We start from the raw sequence: 24,956 nt of genomic DNA on the forward strand, positions 1-24,956 counted from the left end.
TAGGGTATTGAAGAATGGATTGACTGCAGGATAATTTAGTGTTGGTTGTTTGAAAGATTAGAGAAAGAAAAATGAGTATGTTATTGCCTGTGGGGAGTTTATTTTTGCTCAGTAATATGTGCGTTTCGAAGTTTGCATTTGTGTTAGGGGAGGGGAGGGTGGGGGATGGGAATAGGGGGGATGGGGAAAGAGGGGAGGGAGGGAGACTCATATATTGGTTTAAGGAAAAAGAAAAAATGTATATTTTATGTTTGAGTGGATTATATATGTATTTTATATTTTATTTGTAAAATGGGTTTTAAAATTTTTTCTTTGAATGTAAATGGCCTTAATCACCCTATAAAAAGGAAAAAGGTATTGGAATATATTAAACAACAAAATATAGATATATGTTTCTTGCAAGAGACACATTTGTCTGGAACAGAGTCTATGAAGCTGACAGATAAGTGGATAAAACAATGTTTATTTGCACCAGCGGTAAAAAAGAAGGCAGGAGTAGCAATATTGATTAATAAAAAATGTTCAGCAACATTTAATATGGTAAAGGCAGATCCTCAAGGAAGGTGGGTACTTGTTGACATGAGCATGGGCAGTAATACAATGGCGTTACTAAATATATATGCACCTAATTCGAATCAAAGTGAATTCTTTAAATCTCTACAACAATTAGTTTTACCACTGGCTACTACTAATTTAGTGGTGGCTGGGGATTTCAATGCTGTTATAGATCCAATAATGGATAAAAAGCCTAGTAGAATTATGAAATCAATGGGATTAGAAAATTTGATACAAGCATGTAATTTGAAAGATATATGGCGTATTCTTCATTTTAATGATCGGGAATTTACATTTTGTTCACATGTTCATCAATCGTTTTCAAGAATTGATTATATATTTGTTTCAGATCAGATTGTACAGCAAGTTGTAAAAGCTGACATAGAACCAATAGTAATATCTGATCATGGTGGTGTGTGGATAGAAGTTAACTTATTAGATCAAGATAATTCCAAACCTGTATGGAGGTTTGATAATACTTTGCTTGCTGATTCTAAATTTTGCACTGAATTTCAGATAAAAATGAATGAATATTTCAGACTTAATGACCTAGAGGAAATGTCGATTGGAATATTATGGGATGCTTTCAAAGCAACTATGAGAGGACAAATTATATCATATTCTGCGTATAAAAAGAAACAGATAAGAAAGCAATTTGCAAATTTGGAAAAAGAAATTAAAAATTTGGAATTAAAATTGGTTAATAAATGGGAACAAGAGACATTTCAATTATTGTTAAAAAAAAATGTGAATATAATGAAATTTCCTCTGGATTAGTAAGGAAAGATATTTTTGCTCAGCAAACGATGTATTATGGTAGTGCAAATAAGGCTGGAAGATTATTGGCAAATTATTTAAAAGCAAAGAAAAGAAAGGAGAAAATAAGCATAATTAAGGATGAATTAGGACATTCTCATTCTCAAATTGGAAATATATTAAAACAATTTTTAAAATATTATAAGTCACTGTATTCTTCTGAGTCTTATTTAGATAAAGAGAAAGATGGGTTGGATTTTTTGAGTTTAGTTAAAGGACCTAAGGTTCCTGATCATATAAAAGGAAGTTTAGATAAACCTATATCATTAAAAGAGTTACAAATGGCATTGAAATCCCTTAGAGTTGGGACCGCTCCAGGTGGAGATGGATTTACAGTGGAGTTTTATAAAGAATTTCAAATTTCCCTTTTACCATATTTATTAAAACTATATCAGGACCAACTGAATAAAGGTTGTATATCAGGCACTATGGCAGAATCTTTAACTATTGTTTTGCCAAAGCCAAATAAAGATCCAACATTAATGTCAAATTACAGGCCTATATCTTTAATAAATGTAGATGGTAAAATATTAGCTAAGATTTTAGCATTAAGATTGGCTAAAGCTCTTCCGCATATAATAGGAATAAATCAAACTGGATTTGTTGCTCAAAGACACTCTTCAAATAATACTAGACTGGCATTTCAGATGTATTATTTAACAAGACAAATTAATGATCCGGCTTTTTCAGTATCACTAGATGCTGAGAAGGCTTTTGATCGTGTAGAATGGAATTTCATGTATCAAGCTATGGAATGGTTTGGTATTGGATCCGGATTTATACAAATGATTCAAGCACTGTATAGCTCCCCAACTGCTCGTTTATACATAAATAATAATTTTTCAGATGCTTTTAAATTGCAGAGGGGAGTTAGACAGGGTTGTCCATTATCTCCTTTGCTCTTTGATATAGTTCTTGAACCCTTGTTGTTAGCTATTCAACAGGCAAAGGACATAGAGGGTATTCCATGTGCTGGAGTGGAATATAAAGTATCCGCTTATGCAGATGATATATTGCTTCATTTGAGGAATCCGGAAACAACAATTCCATGTCTACTGGAGATAATAGATACATTTGGAAAATTCTCAGGATACAAAATAAATTGGAATAAATCAGAAATTTTACCTTTAAATGTGCATTGTACAAAAGGTATACTTGATTCTTTCCCTTTTATTTGGAAAGAGGATGGTATAAAATACTTAGGTATTTGGTTGAATAAAACACTTGAAGAGACAATGAGAATAAACGAAAAATTTTTATTACAAAAAGTAACAGAGTTATGTGAGCAATGGAATCCTTTACATTTGTCATGGTGGGGAAGAGTTCAAACTGTTAAAATGATGATTTTGCCTGTAGTTTGCTATCAATTGGGAATGATACCAGTGTTTTTTCAGGGGTCTTTTTATAAAAAATTAAATAGTATTCTGGTTAAATTTATTTGGCTGGGTAAAATTGCAAGAGTGGCTCTAGTGTCTTTGCAAAGACCAATTGAGGAGGGTGGGGTAAATTTTCCCAATTTTTATAGGTATCATCAGGCCTATATCATGCGCCAAGGTATGTATTGGGTCCTCCCAGAGCTTTTGGAACAATTACCAGAGTGGTTAAGGGTGGAGAGATCACTTATTTTTCCACTTAGGCTTGATCTTCTGCTTGGTATAAAAGTGCCTAGAATACGTAAAGACAATAGAGTATTAATGGATACTTGGAAAACATTAAGATTTGTAGATAAATTAACTAGTGATTCTATTTTAAAATCGAAACAGCAGACTATTTGGGTAAACTCCAAGATACAAATAGGCGGGTTTAAGATTGTCTGGAAGGATTGGATTAAAGCAGGTATAAGATCCTTAACGGAAGTAATTGATAATGGTAAGCTGCTTGATTTTTCACAATTGCAACATAAATATGGTCTGAATAAAAAACAAAGTTATAAGTGGTTGCAATTGAAGCAGGCTATTCAGGTGGGGTTCCCTGAATGGAAATCTTTAAATGATCATTACAGCTTAGAATTCTTATGTTTCCAGGCAGATTTTCTGGGACACCAGGCCGCAAAGTGGTATAAAATGATATCTAATTATTTGAATAAGAAACCAAAAAATGGATTAAGAGATATTTGGAGCATTGAGATTAAGCATCAGATTAATGCATCTCAATGGCCACGTATTTGGTCTTGGAGAATTAAAGGTACGATGTCGGCATCTATTAGGCAAACATGGTTCTTTTTGTTGCATAGAGCATTCTGGACCCCTACTAGATTACAAAAATTAGATTGCTCTAAGTCTAATAGATGCTGGCATTGTAAAATTGAAATTGGAACTTTAGACCATCTTTTATTTTATTGTCCATGTATTCAGGCATTTTGGATATCAATATGGGATCAAGTTAATATATTGATGGAAAATCATGTAGCATTATCCTACGACACAGTGATTTTTGGAATGTGTATGAGGGCCAAAAGTCAAATATCTGCAGCAAACAACAAATTATTGATGATTCTTACTGGAGTGGGAATTCAACAAATAACGACTAATTGGAAAGACTGTTCTAGATTGAATTGTAGTTTTTGGTGGAACTCAGTTTGTCATTTATATAAGATGGAAAGATTTCTTGCCGTACAGAGGGGATATTTTAAAAGGTTTAAGGAGGTGTGGAGGCCATTAATTGAATATTGTAATGATTAAGGGTTATTCTTTTTCCTTAGGGGATAATTTGTAAAAATGGGGGGGAGGGAGAGTCTAAATATGTATATGTTTGGATAAAATATTTTGTTGATAGGGGAGGGGATGGGAGGTGGGTGGAGGGAATTAAAACATGTGTAATAATATTGCTTAAGAATGTCAAGTGAGTGATGTGAATTACTTGTAATAATATTGTACACTTGTTGAAAGAAATAAAAAGGAATAAAGATGAAAAAAAAAAAAAAAAAAGTTTCTCTCTCCACATTTTCGAATCTGGCCAACAAAGCCATTCCATAGCTTAACTCCTGTACATGTAAAAGTCGTGGTGTTTGTATCTACATGTGTAGGGTTAGGTCATGACATCTAACTTGAGGATTATTGTGTTGATATTGACATGTTTAAGTATTTTGGGGTGGTTTGTGAAGTAAAAACAGAAAATGTTTGTTAATGGTTACTCAATAAAGTTGCAGCCAGTTCTGTCAGAAGCATGTAAGTTTATGGTTATTCTTTTGAGAGTTGGAGTCTTTGTTAAGTATAAATATTATACACATATCTCTTTAATCAAATGCATAGATCAGCCTGTCATATTGCTCAAACTGATTCTTTTCAAAGTATTTATGCATTTTATTCCAAGGATAAGCGTCTGGTACTATAGTATCTAAGAAAATACGTAATTGTTTATGGATTGTATTTAAGAAGGGAAACCATGAAGAAAGGAAATCATTTTATAAACATTTTTCCACAAGTAAACCCCATTTGTCAACTCAGAACAAGGTTTTTATAAAATAACACTGGGATTACATACATATAAGACTGGCACAAAGAAGGCAATGTTGCTCATCTGTACGAGATACTTTCCATAGACAGCACGAGTGATAAGATACCACAAGTGAGTGACATCATTCAACTGATGAGACTATTAATCTAATAAAAATGCTGCTTTATGGAATGGATGAAATATCTGGAACAACTTCCCTGTGACTTGTATGTGAATTCGAGAAAAAAGATGTCTGAGAGAGAGAACAGGATTGTAGAGCTTAGTAGTTAGTTGTGATGGGCAGATTGAAATGACCATATGTTTTGTTTTGAGTTGGGGTTTTTTTGCCATCATTTTTCTCTGTTTCTAAAAATGTCATATTGTACACTCGATGTTCTTTTCACTGTCTTTAGTTCAAATATCAAAACATGGACAACGTGTGCTCACAGCTTAGATTACATATAATTGCTCATAATGACTAGAGATTCAGATGTTATTCATTTAACTTAATAGGCTTTCAATAAGAGCTTTTTCTTATTCAGCAGGTTTACTGCATATTCTGTAGTGCTTCTGTATTTATCCCTTAGAATCAATCACTTTCTATAAACAATTCTAAATACTCTGAACTTCTTCCATCATTCAACTGTGTCAGAATCCTTAGCATTTTTAGTCCAGAATAATTAGCTACAACACAGGATCAATATTTGATCATGTTCCATGCCATTTATTCTTCCTGAGGTTTTCTTCCACGGTGTCAATAGGTTATGATGTTTAATGTGATTTTTTTTTTTTTTCTCTGTTTCTATAACATTTTTAAATTGATAGATATTTTGAAAAAAAAAAAACAAAACCCTCCTTTACAAAGCCGTGTTAGCGTTTTTAGTACGGCCGCTGTGGTAACAGCTCCGATACTCATAGAATTCTATGAGCATCCGAGCTGTTACCATGGCAGCCGGTGCTAAAAACACTAGCACGGCTTTGTAAAAGAGGGGTATATTTTAACAATGAAAACCAATTAAAATATATTCTCTGCACATTTTATTTCCAATAAGTCATACATTTAGTAAGCACTTCACTGACATTCAGCATGTCTTTCAGGGCCTCTTTTACAAAGCAGTAGTAGCAATTCCCATGTAGTAGCAAATGCAAGCAGCCCATTCAATTCCTATGGGCTGTATTGCATTTGTCATGTCAGGACTCATTACCATGGCTTTATAAAAGGGGCCTTTAGTTTTTTGCACTACTAAGAGGGGCACCCTTCCTTATTGTAAAGCCATTAAAGTAAAATAATAGGATTCTTCTAGACAGAGGAACAAAGTCAACCTGGAAAAGAGGAGGCTTAGGGGGGACATGATTGAAACTTTCAAGATCATGAAGGGCATGGAGAAGGTAGACAAGGATAGATTCTTCAAACTACGGGGAACCACAGGCACAAGAGGGCACTCAGAGAAACTGGAAGGGGAGAAGTTTAGAACAAATGCCAGGAGGTTCTTCTTCACACAGAGGGTTGTGGACACATGGAACGCGCTCCTGGAGGAAGTGGTCGGGCAGAGTATGCTACGGGGATTCAAAGAGGGATTGGATGGATTCCTGAAGGATAGGGGGATTGAGGGATACAGATAAGGGTAGATAAGAGTATGGAAAGAGTATAGATGAAAACAAGGGGGCTATAGGGCTAAATCAAGATAACATGACAGGTCATGGACCTGATGGGCCGCCGCGGGTGCGGACTGCTGGGCGCGATGGACCTCTGGTCTGACCCAGCGGAGGCAAATTCTTATGTTCTTATGTTCTTTTCTTTCTTCTAGCATACCAAGAAATAAAAAAGTAACCTGAGCAAAAATTAATCTACTGGAATTCATATGTTTACAGAAAGCATAAGAATAAGATTTTGCCTTATTTTCTAAAGGCTCCTTTTACTAAGATGCGCTAGCCATTTTAGCACGTGCTAAAAATTAGTGTGCGCTAACATGTGCTAATGCATCCATTATATCCTATGGATTCATTATTGTGCATTAGCATTTAGCGCATGCTAATTTTTAGCGTGTCCTAAATCGTTTACCACACTGTAGGGCTCCTTTTACAAAGGTGCACTAGCGTTTTTAGTGTAATAGATTAGCGTACGCCAGCCAAAAAACTACCACCTGCTTAAAAGGAGGTGGTAGTGGCTAGCGCGTGCGGCATTTTAGCGCATGCTATTCCATGCTAGGGCCCTAATGCACCTTTGTAAAAGGAGCCCTTAGTAAAAGGACTACTTAGTAAAGGTGAGGGGTAGGTACAAGCCAAAGAGTCACGAGCACAATGAAAAACTAAAAAAGAAAGCATGAAAAACACAGATAAGTGACTTTGAATCTACACTCAAAAGAGAAAAGCATATTAAGGACAGTGAAAAGAAAAGGAGAAAATGAATAGAGGAGAAAGAGAGGGGAAAAGACCAGTTTAAAGGAAGAATAAAGCGAAATGACATACGGTATACTTATCTATGTAAAGTTCAAGGTACTGGGTTTCCTGGTTCCCTGGAAAAGAAAGAACACATAAAAGATGTGGTTTTCTTTAAGATAAAGTAATTTAATGAAACATATTTTGCTTTTAGCCAGAGTTTATGTAGTAAACGGAAGAAATGTGTTATGTAGTTGAAAGGTGGAAATCTTTGTTTCTGTTATTAGGTGCCGAGTTATCTGGTATGCGAAAAGAACTTAAACTGGTAGAATTCAGCTGAATTCCTTCTTTTAAAAATTTATTCAGTTAAAACATTAAACATTTATGGGTTGTAAGGTAATGTATTCATTCCTTTTAAATACAACTATCCACTAAACATTTTATTCTACTGTGCATGCCACATTCTCATTCATATAGCACCTACATTTTGGGGTTAACAATAAATAACTGTTTACACCTTAAAGTTCTCAAATGTGCTTTTATCCAGCTTTAGTTTTCATTTCCTCCAATCTGTCTCAGATGTATTAGATAGGTTTAGTATCCACAATCTTTTTCTTCAGAATTCAGTACTTGTATGGTAACTGCTACTGACTACATCTTAAGTAAATTGATAGGTCATTTGCAGATGTAATGGTATGATTCATTGTGGCCAATTCATAGCGACTGTTTCATTGCGGCATGATAAGAACACAAGAATAGCCTTACTGGGTCAGACCAGTGGTCCATCCTGCCCAGTAGCCCATTCTCACGGTGGCCAATCCAGGTCATCAGTACCTGGCCAAAACCCACAGAGTAGCAACATTCCATGCTACCGATCTAGGACAAGTAGTGGCTTCCTCCATGCCTTTCTCAATAACAGATTATGAACTTTTCCTCCAGAAAATTGTCCAAACCTTTCTTAAAACCATTTACATTAACCGCTCTTACTACAACCTCTGACAATGCTTTTCAGAGCTTAACTATTCTCTGAGTGAAAAAAAAAAAATGTCCCCCTATTGGTTTTAAAAGTATTTCCCTGTAACTTCATCGAGTGTCCCCTTGTCTTTGTAATTTTTGACAGAGTGAAAAACGGCTGTGCTGAGCTGGATGCACTGAAACGACCGTGCTGAATCGACCCAGATGCAATGATTCATATTGCCCAGATTGCACAACTCAGAAGTCAATTCTGAATATTAGACAGTTCTGCTCTCAGACTTGTGCTCAACCCCTGGTTCCAAAAATCCTATTTAACAAGCCAAACAAGCTTTTTACTACCCCATTCACCCAAATGCCATGGTAAGTGATGTCATCTCTACTTGAATAGGAAAGTAAAACAAAGTAGATAAAGAGTCTAAAATGAAAGCTAACAGGTAAAGTTTGCAGAAATCCTAAAACAGACATAAATCAGAGTCTCATAATAGCACAGACAGAGCCTATGGACGGAACTTAGGCACAGTTTGGATGTCCTTAATGCGATCTGCTAAACAGCTCTCTAGGTTTTTAATTTTGCTTTATTAAGCTCAAAATATATTTAATAAGGCATCACATAAACAGGGCACATCAAAACAGTTATATTGCAGTAATTTCAATCTTTACAATATCTTGTTAATGGCTTCCAAATAACCTGAAATTTCTTAAAATTTCCCTGCTGCATACACGTCCAGGGTGGGGTGGGGGTTGGTGGGAATATTTTATGATTTCTTTTGCTTATGAATAACTGTGGGTATAAGGGAGGGGGGATATTTGATGCGAGTTAGAATTTGATGATATATTAAGTGATGTTAAAGTATAAATGATTGTTTTATATGTTACACTTATTGTGAGTTTTAAAAATGAATAAAGATTAACAAAAAAAACCAACATTTATATTGCATGCAAAACCTTCTATTTTTGTGAACAAACAGCAATGTTATTTGCTAATTAGAAGAAAACATACATTAACTGAAGCAGAGCATATAAAAAACCCCACAGCTTTAGGGTTCTTGCTAAAAAGCTACCTTTTTTTTCTGACTAAACAGTGCTCCAATCAGTTCATACTTGTAAGCAAAGAAAGCAAATGAAAAAAATAATATATAGATTTCATACATAACTTCATTTGCAAAAGCTTAAAAACAGAAAAAAAACACCATATACAGACCATCCTTGAGACACCCAAAGCTCCCAAAGCTTACAAAACTTCAGACTTGAATCCAACCGTCGGAATTCAGGAAGTCACTGGAGATGCTGATTCCTGGCAGCTGGTAACTTCCTCCACAGGAAAACGCAGAAAACCTCATTCTGTTTCTCTCTCTCACATACAGGGCAGCTCTACATCGATACCACATATCCCCCTTAAGAACAGATACCAGCTGCTACAGGAGGGTCCTGACAACGAGGTACAAGAAGTGGTTGAGCAGACGGTTTCAGTTCCAGAGTCAACAGGTCGGCCCACCCCTAGAAAGCGCAGAGTTGTGGTCATCGGGGATTTGCTGCTAAGGGGCACCGAGGGACCAATTTGTAGACCTGATCTGCAATCAAGAGAGGTCTGCTGTTTGCCGGGAGCCAGGATCCGGGATGTAACCGCTAGCCTGGGCAGACTCATCAAACCCCAGGATCACTTCCCTATGATTCTCATCCACGTCGGAACCAACGACACTGCCAGGTGCACCCCGGAGAGCATACCCGAAGACTTCAGAACCCTGGGAGAGAAGCTGAGGAGGATGGATGCGCAGGTGGTCTTCTCCTCGATCCTCCCAGTGAGGGGCAAGGGCAGTGCCAGAGAGGATCGAGTCCGGAGGGCGAACGACTGGCTGCAGGGATGGTGCAAGGAAATGAACTTTGGGTTCCTACACCACGGAGAGGCACTGCAAGGACTGCTGGGACCAGACAGGTTACACCTGACCAAGAGGGGGAAGAACGTCCTTGGATACCGTCTAGCCCGCCTACTACACAGGGCTTTAAACTAGGTAAGTTGGGGGAGGGTACGGGCGCAAACAACCCACCTAACGAGCTAAGCTACCAATACTCTTTTGAGACTGAGCTAAGTAAACAGTATATTTCTGGAACACATTACAATTTTGGGTCTAGGGGGAGTACACATACCAATTCTGGGTCTAGAGGGAGTACACATTGTAATTCTGGGACCAGCGAGAGTGCACACGTTGCAAACTGCACTATAGGAGCTCAAGTAGCCCAAATGGGAATACCCCCACAGAGTACACACATTACTGAGTCTGAGATAAGAGCACACTATAGTCATGGGGAGTCCGAGACAGGTACAAGTCTTAGCTCTGGGTCTAGGGAGTGTAAGAGACATGCGAATAATGCTAATGGTGTCCCAGATGATAAAGAGGGATTGTCCCCACTGAGATACAACAAACACACAACATGGAGGGCTATGTACGTCAACGCCCACAGTCTGGGAAATAAGATCCTAGACTTGGAAACAGAAATGAGGAATGCCGACCTGGATGTGGTGGCGATATCTGAGACCTGGCTCACAGACTCCCACGGTTGGGACATGGTCATACCAGGTTACAACTTGCTTCGCCGGGACAGAGAGGGTAAAATGGGAGGTGGTGTAGCATTATATACTAAAGATGACATTAAGGTCACCAGAATCACAGATGTACAGTACACTGGGGAATCCTTTTGGGTAAATTTGGCCAGAGGGAAGGACAAATGCCTGTATCTTGGTGTCGTATATAGACCCCCAAGACATCAAGATGACCTAGATATGGAATTAATCGGAGATATAGAGAATGTCACCTTGCGGGGTGACACAGTATTGGTAGGTGACTTCAACATGCCTGATGTGGATTGGGTCACACTTTCCTCTGCTTCCGGCAGCAGCAGGAAGCTATTAAACTCTTTGAATGGAGCAAGACTCAGGCAACTGGTATTTGAACCAACAAGGGATCAGGCAATACTAGACCTAGTACTTACCAATGGGGAAAGTATCACAGAAGTCTCGGTGGGTGAAACTTTGGCCTCCAGTGACCACATTATGATATGGTTCAATATCAGGAAAGGTTTCACGAAATCTACCACAATGACCAAGGTTCTCAAATTCAAGGACACAAACTTCCAAGACATGGGAGATTTCGATCACCAGGCGCTACAAAGCCAAGCAGACTCTGACAGCGTGGAAGAAATGTGGTCAACTTTGAAAGCCACCATACAGGAAGCAACAAACCGCTATGTTAAATCAGTAAGCAAATGGAGTAGGAACAACAAGCCACAGTGGTTCTCTTCGGAGATCTCGGACCTCATCAAAGAGAAGAAAAAAGCATTCATATCTTATAAACAATCAGGGACACAGGAATCTAGAGTAGAATATCTGGCCAAGTCAAGGACCGTCAAAGCATCAGTTAGGGAGGCCAAATTCCGCATGGAGGAGTCTCTAGCAAAGAACATCCAGAAAGGAGATAAATCTTTCTTTAAGTATATCAGTGACAGAAATAAGAACTCGGGCGGGATAGTACGTCTCAGAAAACCAGACGGAGACTATGTAGAAACAGACTCGGAAAAAGCCCAACTGTTAAATGAATACTTCTGCTCAGTCTTCACCCGCGAGGTGCCGGAAATTGGCCCTCAGCCACAGACCAGGGTTAAATCAGTTGACCCGTTTAGTAATTTCAAGTTTACACCCAGCAGCGTCTACTGCGAGCTGTCAAAAATCAAAGTCAACAAGGCAATGGGGCCTGACAACCTACACCCTAGGGTGCTCAGGGAGTTGGGTGATGTCCTAGCGCAGGGGTGTCCAATGTCGGTCCTCGAGGGCCGCAGTCCAGTCGGATTTTCAGGATTTCCCCAATGAATATACATGAGGTCTATTTGCATGCACTGCTTTCATTGTATGCTAATAGATCTCATGCATATTCATTGGGGAAATCCTGAAAACCCGACTGGATTGCGGCCCTCGAGGACCGACATTGGACACCCCTGTCCTAGCGGAACCGCTATCCACGCTCTTCAATCTCTCCCTTAGTACAGGTAACGTCCCGATGGACTGGAAGACAGCTAACGTCATTCCACTCCACAAGAAAGGCTCCAGGATGGAGATGGCAAACTGCAGACCAGTGAGTCTCACATCAATAGTGAGCAAACTAATGGAAACCCTAATCAAACGCGAATTGGATAGGATCATGGACGAGGAGAATCTACGGGATCCCCGCCAACATGGATTTACTAAGGGGAGATCCTGCCAATCCAACCTGATCAGCTTCTTTGATTGGGTGACGAGGAAACTGGATGCTGGTGAGTCCTTGGACATCGTCTACCTGGATTTCAGCAAAGCATTTGATAGCGTACCACACCGCAGGTTGCTGAGCAAGATGAGTTCTTTAGGTTTGGGTGACACATTGACCAATTGGGTTGGGAACTGGCTTGGAAGTAGGCTTCAGAGGGTAGTGGTGAATGGCACCCCCTCCGAAATGTCAGAGGTGATAAGTGGAGTGCCACAGGGCTCCGTCCTGGGCCCAATCTTGTTCAACATCTACATAAGAGACTTGACAGAAGGGCTCCGAGGTAGAATAACATTATTCGCCGATGATGCCAAACTAAGCAATGTAGTGAGCAAAAGCACAACAGACAAAAATTCAATGGCAGACGATATGATGCATGACCTACTTCTACTGGAACGATGGTCTAGGTCCTGGCAACTCAGTTTCAATGCCAAAAAATGCAAAGTCATGCACCTGGGAAGCCGAAATCCATGCAGGATTTACACACTAAATGGTGAGATCTTGACAAAAACTGAAGCAGAAAGAGACCTAGGGGTGATTGTCAGGGAAGACATGAAGTCTGCAAATCAAGTAGAGCAAGCTTCATCCAAAGCAAGGCAAATCATAGGTTGCATACGCAGGAGTTTCGTCAGCCGTAAACCTGAAGTCATTATGCCACTGTATAGATCCATGGTGAGACCGCACCTGGAGTACTGTGTGCAATTTTGGAGGCCACATTACCGCAAGGATGTGCTGAGACTGGAATCGGTCCAGAGAATGGCCACCAGGATGGTCTCGGGACTCAAGGAGCTCCCGTACAAAGAGCGGTTAGGGAAGTTGCAGCTCTACTCACTCGAGGAACGTAGAGAGAGGGGAGATATGATCGAGACATTCAAGTACCTCACAGGTCGCATCGAGGTGGAAGAGGATATCTTCTTCTTCAAGGGTCCCGTGGCAACAAGGGGGCATCAGTGGAAAATCAGGGGCGGGAAACTGCACGGTGACACTAGGAAATTCTTCTTCACCGAAAGGGTGGTTGATAGCTGGAATAGTCTTCCACTTCAGGTTATTGAGGCCAGCAGCGTGCCAGATTTTAAGGTAAGATGGGACAGACATGTGGGATCTATCCGCAAAGATAGATAGGGAGGGTTATTGGAGTGGGCAGACTTGATGGGCCATGGCCCTTATCTGCCATCTATTTCTATGTTTCTATGTTTCTATGACCTTAGCTTGGCTTCTACTTCATTGCAAATGGAGGCATGCAGCTGCACAATGCTGACCTCATTGTGTGATCATCAAGGTGCACCTGCAAGGTAGAATGCCACAATTAAAATTTGTGCTGGGATTTGAACCTATGACCTCTAGAAAATGGGAACAGGGCTTTTACCCATTGAGCCACAGCAGTTTCCGCTAATGTCTTTCTTCATCACATCTGATATGATAGCTTAGGAATCTGCTTCTCAGGTATTTTCACCTTCACATGGCTAGGATCACTAAGCTCTCATGGTAGGAACCCCCACAATTGAAAGGAAGTGGAAGTGGCTGTGGCTCAATGGGTAAAAGTCCTGTGCTCATCTTCCAGAGGTCATGCTGAGCATTGCTGGACACCTATCTTGGACATCCAAACTGCACCTAACTTTAGACGCACTTTGCAGGGCCTTTGTTAACAAAAATGTCCATCTGCTGATTTGGGATACTTTTTGGACATTTTTCTCTTTCAGAAATGAGCACCTAGAGCATCTTACAAGAATTAGTGCAGGCAAAGTCAATGTAACATTATCTAATGTAAAGTTGACTGAAACATGTTAAAAAAGTTCAAACATAATTTAAAAAATGTATTACTAAAAAGGTTTGACAGAATCTGAAACATGTCAGAAAACATGGTAGTAAAAATCAGAATATAACTCAAAAGTTGACTGGAAATTGTTTCCATGCTCATTCCTAATGGATAACTATCTGTTTGAAGTTTTAGAGGAATTTTTAGCAGTGACATGTTCACAGATTGTGCTGCTGAAAATAATTAGATGGTGGTCCCACCACTGAACGCTGATCACATAAAATTTCTATTACTGAAACTGCCCAAAAATTATTCTCTAGCCACAGGGAACATTTGACACATACTTGTGAAACTGTTACACAAACTTAAAAGAAAAATAAAATAAAATAACAGACGTTAAGGTCCAAACACAGGGTTTTCTTCAGGGCAGTTAGACATAATTTGTCAACAATGGATTTAGGGGAATTTATTTTCAAATCTGTCAAATAACAAACTACATCAAATAATGATTTAGCTGCACTTTTCATTGGATTTAAATATAGTTTTCTTATTGCTAATATAGGAAATGTTATTCTGTATATGTTTTCTTTAATATTTATTCATTTTTTAAGCTTGAGCATGATAGCATTGCAAAGCAATCCAAAGCACAGCCTATTTGTAATTCACAAGGGCTCTCAAGATCCTGATGAACGCACAGGATCTAATCAATTATTCATGCATCCACCTATCCTTTGGTTTACCTATCTGTCACTTTCCACATGCTCTTCTCTGAGATGACAGTTTCCAGAAGATTTCTTTACTTGTAATTTTCAAGCTTTATGATTGACTTCTAGAAAAGCAAATTTCCACAGCAAAAATTATATCTATTTTAACATTTTGCAATAATAATATTAATAATGGTTAATACATGTGACAATATCCAGTGATAGTAAAATGGATGAATATCAGCTAGAAAACTAACCAAGATACCATGATTTACAAACTGAAGTAGAAAGACTTTGGAGGAGAAAAAGCAATCATAATATCAATTGTGATGAAGCTCTAGAGCAATGCTGATTGAACTCCACAAATACTTGGATATTCAAAATTTAAAAGACATAACCCTGTCAGTTTTGCAAAAATGCTTACCTTACTTAGAACAGCATACATTTTGGCCCTGATACTATAAATTGTTCCTAGCTTCTAGGCGCTGTTGACTGTGGTTATCAATCGTCCACTAGGCATAATTTATAGAATTGTGACACTTGTAGGCATTAAAACCTTAGTGGGGGCTCATAATCAAAACTTAAACACATCTAAAAACCCACCCAATTCAGCATTTGGACTAACTAAAAGACAGGTTGTCCAAGTGCCTACAATCAAACCGATTTTCTGGATGTGTCCAGGGACTTTTTAGGCCTCTGAATCCAGCTGTGCGAAAAGAGATAAAAGGGGCGTAATTAGAGGAGTGTTTAGACAAACCTAGACTTGGTCCCATTTTAAGGACACAGTCACCGAGGCGCAAAATCTATATATAACCCGTATCAACAAGGGATCCAAGAAGAAAAAGAACAAGGAACCGTCGTGGCTCACTGTAGAAGTGAAAGAAGCGATCAGAGACAAGAAAACTTCATTTAATGAATGGAAAAGGACAAGAACGGATGAAAACTGGAATAAGCACAAACAACTTCCACAAGGTGCCATAAGGTGCAGGTGTCATAAGGCGGTAAAAGGAGCCAAAAGAGACTACAAGGAAAAAATAGCCCAGGAGGCAAAAAATTTCAAGCCGTTCTTTTGATATATTAAGGGGAAACAACCCGCAAAGGAAGCGGTGGGACCGTTGGATGACCATGGAATAAAGGGAGTGCTAAAGGAGGACAAAGCAATCGCTGACAAACTGAACACATTTTTTGTGTCTATATTTATTGAAGAGGATATACAAAGTATACCGGAAGCCATCAGGCTATATGCTGGAAACGAAGACGGGAAACTGACGGGGTTGACGGTCAGTCTAGAAGAGGTATGCAGGCAGATCGATAGGCTTAAGAGCGATAAATCCCTGGGATCAGATGGCATCCATCCGAGGGTCATCAAAGAACTGTAAGGGTCTATAGCTGAACTGCATCAACTAATAGCCAATCTGTTGATCAAATCAGGAAAGATTCCGGAACACTCGAAGGTGGCGAATGTTACGCCGATCTTCAGAAAAGGTTTAAGGGGAGATCCGGGAAACTACAGACCAGTGAGTCTGACCTCGGCACCAGGAAAGATTATAGAGGCGCTGATAAAGGACCGCATCATTGATCACCTTGACGGACACGGTCTGATGAGGACCAGCCAGCATGGTTTCAGCAAAGGCAGATCTTGTTTGACAAACTTGCTGCACTTCTTCAAGGGAGTAAACAGGTAGATAGACAAGGGGATCCAGTCGACATTGGGGATCTGGATTTTCAGAAGGTGTTCAACAAGGTTCCACATGAACGACTACTTCGGAAAATTGTGAGCCATGGAATCAAGGGTGAAATACTCACGTGGATTAAAAACTGGCTGCAGCATAGGAAACAGAGAGTGGGGGTAAATGGACAATACTCGGACTGAAAGAGCATCACCAGAGGGGTGCCGCAGGGCTCGGTGATTGGACCCGTGCTCTTCAACATCTTTACAAATGATCTGGACATTGGTACGATGAGTGAGGTGATTAAATTTGCGGACGATACAAAGTTATTCAGAGTAGTGAAGACACAAGGGGATTGCGAAGCTCTGCAACGTGACATATTCAAGCTCGAGAAATGGGCATTGACATGGCAAATGAGGTTCAACATGGATAAGTGTAAAGTGATGCATGTCAGTAACATAAATCTCATGCACGAATACAGGGGTGGTACTTGGAGAGACCTCCCAGAAAAGAGACTTGGGAGTTCTGATCAACAAGTCGATGAAGCTATCTGCGCAATGTGCAGTGGCGGCGAAAAAGGGTGAACAGAATACTAGGAATGATAAAGAAGGGTATCATTCAGATCGGAGAAGGTTATCATGCCGCTGTACCAGGCCATGGTATGCCCTCACCTGGAGTTTTGCGTCCAGCACTGGTCGCCATACATGAAGAAGGACACGGTACTACTCGAAAGAGTCCAGAGAAGATCAACTAAAATGGTTAAAGGGCTGGAGGAGTTGCCGTACAGTGAGAGATAGGAGAAACTGGGCCTCTTCTCCCTTGAAAAGAGGAGACTGAGAGGGGATATGATCGAAACATTCAAAATACTGAAGGGAATAGACTTAGCAGATAAAGACAGGTTGTTCACCCTCCCCAAGGTAGGGAGAACGAGAGGGCACTCTCTAAAGTTGAAAGGGGATAGATTCCGTACAATTGTAAGGAAGTTCTTCTTCACCCAGAGAGTGGTAGAAAACTGGAACGCTCTTCCAGAGTCGGTTATAGGGGAAAACATCCTCCAGGGATTCAAGACAAAGTTAGACAAGTTCCTGCTAAACCAGAACGTACGCAGGTAGGGCTAGTCTCAGTTAGGGCACTGGTCTTTGACCTAGGGGCCGCCACGTGAGTGAACTGCTGGGAACGATGAACCGCTGATCTGACCCAGCAGCGGCAATTCTTATGTTCTTATGTTCCTTTTGCCCCATACTCTATTTCTGTGAATAACACATTAGGACATTCAAATGACTTAGCTATGATGCTAATGTTTTTCTACAATACAGCTTATTATGTAGCCAAGGATTCAACTGCAGATATATAGATGGAGACAAGATAGGTAGTACAGACACAATTAGAATAAATAAATGGGTGACTAAACCCAAGGCAAGTACTATGTTCAGTTAAGTAAAATATGACAAACTGGTCTAGTTTACTGGGTGTGTAGCAAGTTAGTCCAGGTACAGAATGAATTTACAGTCAGTCATCCTCCTCCAGTTTCTACATAGAATGTTCAAAATTACATGCACCCAAACTCCATCTTCAATTTAACTGAATAATTAACCAATCAGTGCCAATAAGTTGGACAAGTTCCTGCTAAACTGGAACGTACGCAGGTGAGACTGGACTCATGTAGAGCACTGGTCTTTGACCTTGGGGCTGCCGCGTGAGTGGACTGCTTGGCACGATGGACCACTGGTCTGACCCAGCAGAAGCAATTCTTATGTTCTTATGTAGTTATCCTGCAGGGATAATTGAAGGTTTTACTAGACATCCTGAATGGAACTTAAATGTTGTTAGATGATGTAAAAAAGGTATGAGTCAAAAAGGTATCCAAAGTGACCAGATAACCAATGCAGAGACAAAGTAAAGGCCCCCCACACACTCCCCCAGTGTTCACTGACCCCTCCTCACACACCCACAAAGATTGGAATAAAAATGTCTGTCTCCAGAACATCAGCACCTGGTATAGGAAAGCCTAGTAGTTACACAGAGGACCCAGGCCCATAAACCACTCTCATTATATTTATGGTGGAACATGTGTGCCCACCAAAACCCCTCCAAACCCTACTCTACTGCCATATAGGTACTTCCTGCAGCTATAAGGGCTATTAGGATTGTAGATAGGTGGGTATAGTGGGTTTTGGGGGGGGGCTCACCATAATCTATAAGGGAGTTCTGGTGAGATATTTATGTGGCACCCTTTTTGTGAAGTTCACAGCAGTGCCCTCTATGGTACCCCACTGCTCTGTTGCCATGTCTGGGTGGCCAATCCATTAGAAGATTGGCTCCTCCCATGCCCAAATGGTCTTGTTCTGGGCATTTGGGACTTGGATGAAATTTTGGTCAAAAAATGTGATAAAGATAAATGCACTAGTAGTCTGGATAAACAGTAGCCTGGATGGGGGGTAGATGCGTGGAACAATCTCCTGGTAGAAGTGGTGGTGGAGACAGAGACTGTGTCTGAATTCAAGAAAGCCTGGGATAGGCACGTGGGATCTCTTAGAAAGAGGAAGAGATAAGGGTTACTGCAGATGGGCAGACTTGATGGGCCATTTGGCCTTTATCTGCCATCATGTTTCTATGTTTCTATGATGTCCAGATAGACAATTTTCAAAAAATATATATATATATATTCTAGACATATTTTTTGAGAATGGGCATTTTCCCACTGCCGACTTTGGGCGTCTAGCACCATACAACTAAATTCGACTTAGATGTTTGTTTTGATTATGCCCCTCTAGGTGTAGTACCATTTAGGCCAAGGATTTCTTGGCCTAAATGAATGCACCTAAAGTAGGCACCTACCGACATCTAAGTGAAACTACACCCAAAATCCACCTCTAACTATGGTCCCCTTTTATCAAACCATGGTAGAGCTTTATATCACAGGTGTAAATGCTCTGATGCTCATAGGAATTGAATGAGAGTTGGAGCATTTACCTCGCTGGCCCGTGGTACAAAGTTCTACTGCAGTTTGATAAAACGGGCCTTATGCCTACTTGCCAGTAGGCGCCTTGGTATAGACGCCTCCATGAAGTAATTGCGGCCTACCAAATTAGGCATCTACTGGCTAATCAAATTTTTTTTTTTTTTATGTTGCTTTCAATTATCAGCACCAGTTAAGAAAATTAACGCTACCTTTTATCAAACCTCAGTAGAAGGTTTTAACACGGGCTGGTGAGGTAAATGCTCTGATGCTCATTCAGTTCCTATGAGCATTGGAGCATTTACTTCACCGGCCCACAGTAAAACCCTCTACCGCAGCTTGATAAAAGGAGCCCTAAGTTAGGTGCCTAGATTGGTGCACTAGCCAATCTAGGTGCTTAATTTTAGTCATCTTTTATAGCAACAGGGCCTTTGTGCTGATATCTTTATGATTCCTACGTCTTTGGGTATAACCTGAATTAAAGGAGTTAGAGCCAGTCATCATTGGCTGTGAGTTGCCCAACATCATCATATTATTACTATTATTTTGACTCTCATATGATACTCTAGCTGGGGTAGTTTGCTTCAGAAGTAAGATGTGTAGCTTATAAGGACTATATTTTAGTGGTTAGCAGCTTAATTTGAATGCTAAAGCCAGCATTTAAATTAATATGTAAGTTCATTGTCACTATGAAAATAATTTTATGAGAAAATCTTATTTCATATATATATATATATATATATATATATATATATATATATATATATATGTGTACGAGGGGTGCTGAAAAGTTCTTAACCCAACCAAGAAGATGTCAGATTTGTGGGGTACAGGAGAGGGAGATATGGACATGGGGAAGACAGGGCTGCCTGGCAGCTTTTAGGACAAATCAAAAGTACATGCCGGGGGGGGGGGGGGGGGGGCAGGAATTACACACACACACACACAGACCAGGAGGGGTAGAAAGCAGAGACAGAGATATATTTGACTTGGGGTAGAACAGAGGGCAATAGAAGGGGGACAGGGAGAGATGGACTCAGGATGAAACGGCCGATAGAAGGGGGATAGGGCATAATGAACTAGCAATGAAACAGCCGCGATGAATCGTCCCATTCCGTGATTCTTTATGTTGAATGACAACCCCCAGCGGTAGTACTGCAAGAGCAGATGCAAAGTACTTGGATACAAACATACCCACTGGCTATATTTGCAAAGGGAAATTTCATAACATTTTCATTTGAAAATGAGTTTTATGTCTGGGTAGTGTCAAAATCACCCTTCATATCTTCAACTTAAAGTACCTACATTTATTGCCATTTAAAATTTACGAAACACAGACTGATATAGGACTGTATTTCTTCTACTCTTGATTTTTATCTGCATAAGTGACCTACTTGTAGATAATATAACTAAGGATAAGGTGAAAAAATTGAGACCAGTAGTTAAAGGTACAGCCTCAGCCTGAGTTTTGGGGCTCAAACCCCGCACTGCTCGCTGTGACCCTGGGCAAGTCACTTAATCCTCCATTGCCCTAGGTATATTAGATATACCTGAGCCCACCAGGACAGATAGGGAAAATGCTTGTATGTAAACTGCTTTGAGTGTGGTTGTAAAACTACAAAAAAAGCTGGTATACAAGTCCATATCCCTTTCCCATTCTATTGGCCACCTAAAAATATAAAGTGACTGATATAAAATCCCATTGATGCCAACAATAAACAAAATGAATCTAAATATTTTTTGTCCTGATAAAAAAATGGTTCTAAGTTTGTTTTTAGACAGTTACTACAATGCTGGTGTGATGTGAGCAACAGAAAATAATTTACATTATGAGCACTTCCACAATAAATTGTGTAAATAATGTATGTTGCAGAGCAGTGTGTAGCTCTGGCAAGATATTGCTTAGAAAGATTTTGTTTAAAACATTTATTGGAGGCATATATTATATCATTACTGGCAGGAAGCCATGCAATATGTGTCTTTACAAAAAAATTACCTTGTAATATGAGACCCTCAAAGGCATAATTATATAATAAAGTTCTTATTGGGAAAACTGGAAGAAGGCCAAGCCTTGTTCACATATAGTGAATGTCAGAGCCAAATTTATTATCCTTAGCCCTTAATAGGAGAAGGCAGGTTTTGTTTACCAAGCCTAATTCTCCCCTAATTACAGCCACTATAAAATAATTACTATCCATGGGATAACAACACAAGACAGAGCGACTAACAGAAGAAACGGCAGGGGTTGGAAAACAAAGTGCAGTTCTGTGTCATTTTGAACAGCTTGTGTACTGCCATGAACAAATTAACGGACTTCATTAAGAAATTATGTCTTAAGAGTGGCTTAGTTTGTGGTGAAGCAGCTTAGCAATTAATGCATCTCATTTGGTCCCAGATCTGAATTCTAGTGTATTTAATACAACCAATTCCTTGGGTTTTTTTTTAATGTGCCAAATAATAAGATTACTGAGTAAGATATTTAATGAGAATAAAAAATGTCTCTATTTGGATTTTAAAAATATATATATATAGGTCTTTACAAGACAATAGATTAGTTCTGCCATCACCCAGAGAACAAATTGGGAATGTACCAGACATAAAGCTTTTTTTATTTGGTGCTGAGTTCTTGGAACCAATTTCCTAATGTTCATCTTGCACTGAATTTCAAAGCTTTCAAGACACTATTAAAGACATAGGGGTCCTTTTATTAAGGCACACTAACTGATTTAGCTTGCCCGTAGAATATAGTGGATGTCTTAGCATTTAGCGCTTGCTAAATTGATTAGCGCGCTTTAATAAAAGGACCCCATACTTTTTCCAATCTGCCTTTGGGTCTGATATTCTTCAAAATAAGCATATTTATTAATAAGTTATTAACTTATTTTTTTTTCTCTTGTATAATTGCATAGTCTTTCTTATATGGCATGGAGTTCCTTTCTTACCTCTATTGAATAGGGAGCTCATAATCGAAACGGAAATACATCAAAAAAATGGCCTAAATCGGCACTTGGATGATCAGTAAGACAAATCGTCCAAGTGCCGATAACCAAACCTGATTTAGACGTATCTAAAAACGACTTAGGCCTTTTCAGTGCTGCTGTATGACCAGAGCTAAAAGGGGCATTTTAGGAGGAGTGGTGAGGGCGGGACGTGGGCTGATCTAATCTTAGTTGTACTGCAAGTATAACCGAAAGTTTAACGAGGCTGCCTGGACAGAACTTGTACATTGTGACTTAGGCCATGCATAACCAGGTCTAAGTGCCAAAAAGGTATCCAAAGTGCCCAGTTAAGCACTGCAGACACAAAGTACAGACCTCAGTGATCACTGACCCCCACACAACACCATAAAAATCAGAATACAAATGTACATATCTGCCTCCAGAACATCAGCACCAGGCATAGCTAAGCTTAATAGAGCAGCACAGAGGTGGCTTAAATAGTGTGGGGGGTGGCTAGTGAATCATAGAGAAGAGGACCCAGGCCCTTAAGCCACTCTAACCACTGCATTTATGGTGGAACATGGGCACCCCCAAGCCCCCCAAACACTACTGTACTGCCAAATAGGTGCCACCTGCAGCCTTGAGGACTATTGGGGTGGTATTCAGGTGGGTCTAGTAGGTTTTGGGGGGCTCACCATGACCTATAAGGGAGTTATGGTGAGATGTTTATGTGGCACCATTTTTGTAAAGTTCACAGCAGTGCCCTGTAAGGTGCCCCACTACTCTGTTGCCATGACTAAGTGTCCATTTCATTACTTTTCTAGCCCTTCCCAAGTCCAAAAGGTCTTTTTCTAGGCGTTTTTGACTTGGATGAATTTTTGGATGAGAATGGGGTATAAAGATAGATGACTTAGCGGTCTGTGCGATCAAACAGCTGGACGTACAGTTAGACGACTCTCGAAAAACAAAATATTTTGGACGTATTTTTTGAGAAAGGACTTTAGACACTGCCTACTTTGGGCGACTAGCGACTTAGGCCCAAAACGGACTTAGACATTTCTTTCGATTATGCCCCTTCACATGTTTTAATTGTTAGCCGTAGAGAACTGTTGTAAGCTTCTATGGGATGTCATATTTTAATAAACATAAGCATAAACATTGACAATCATAGCAGTGCTCCTACTTTCAGGAAGATAACATTTAGGCCCCCTTTTATGAATCTGTGTTAGGCTTTTTTTTTATCACTGGCCCATGGCAGTATTATCTCCGATGCTCATAAGAATTTTTTTTTTCTTGTTCTATAATTTTTATTGGTATTTAAAGAAAAGTCATACATATGTAATCACAATACAATACAATTCAATTCAACATAGGTTATATGTATGGAAAAAACCCAGTAAACAAACAACAGTAACATCAAATTAGCGATTAAAATTGTTAATGATAATTGGTACTTTCATAAAAACATCAGAAAGGAATTCTATGAGTATCAAAGCTAATACCACAGCAGCTGGCAATAAAAAGCCTAACGTGGCTTCGTAAAAGGGGGGGAAGTTTTAATGAGCTTTAAAATTTCATAACCTTAAATATATATGAACTTTTTTATTTTCATTTTTGGTCAAAAGAAAGATTTGGATTTAGCTTGACAGGATTGGATGCAATGTAGAATGGTTTATGTAAGGGAAAAGATGTAGGGAGTACAGAGTGCTTCCTTCAGGCATGCCATCTTGAGCATATGTCATTTGGACAAGACTTGTGCCATCTTTACAGGACTCTTTTACTAAGATGTGCTAAAAAATTGACTTAGGCCCTCTTTTACTAAGGTGCGCTAACTGATTAGCGCGCACTAATCGATTTAGCGTGTGCTAAACACTAACGCGTGCCTGTTAGCCTATGGATGCGTTGGTATTTAGCGCGTGCTAATTTGATTAGCGTGCGCTAATCAGTTAGCACACCTTAGTAAAAGAGGGGGTTAGAGCATTTCAGTGTGGGACTCTCCCATGCACTAAGCTCATTTCCTGCATATCCCTAAAATAGGGCTTTTAAAAATTTTGTGCAGGTCATGTGCTAATTTTTCCAGCAGTGCAAAAGATCTGCAAGCAAAAGATCTGCAAAAATATTAATATGGGAACAAATGCCCATACCCATTTCTTCCTTTTTTTTTTTTTTTTTTTGCATGCTAAACCCCTATTATAGCTTAGCACACTTTAGTAAAAGAGCTCTTACATGTTTTTACAGAATATTTATGTCCCATCAGACCTGTAGGATTCCTGATGCATGCATAATTGCTGAAACACAGCTGTGTTGGGTTCTTAAAACTATTCTTTTAGAAACCAAATAAAACCAACTTTCACTAGAGCTCTGGTCTCCTCAGTCATTTCCTCAGGGTCCTCCGTCTTTATCTTTTGGGATCATTTTCAGCCTGTGGTGAATAACGGCTTGTAAGCAGCTCACAGCCATGGACTGAACTAACCCTGGA

General features: G+C 39.6%; 1 long non-coding RNA gene across 1 annotated transcript in view; it reads right to left on the reverse strand.

The window, feature by feature from the left end:
* Positions 1-7,266: 7,266 nt before the first annotated feature.
* Positions 7,267-24,956, reverse strand: part of LOC117360709 — a 47,044-nt gene continuing 29,354 nt past the window's right edge. Inside the window, exon 3 of the long non-coding RNA XR_004539492.1 lies at positions 7,267-7,322. This is a non-coding gene — a long non-coding RNA (uncharacterized LOC117360709). The remainder of the gene's footprint in view (positions 7,323-24,956) is intronic.

Source organism: Geotrypetes seraphini, chromosome 5 (genome assembly GCF_902459505.1).
Source record: "Geotrypetes seraphini chromosome 5, aGeoSer1.1, whole genome shotgun sequence".
In the NCBI taxonomy this organism is placed as follows: Eukaryota; Metazoa; Chordata; class Amphibia; order Gymnophiona; family Dermophiidae; genus Geotrypetes; species Geotrypetes seraphini.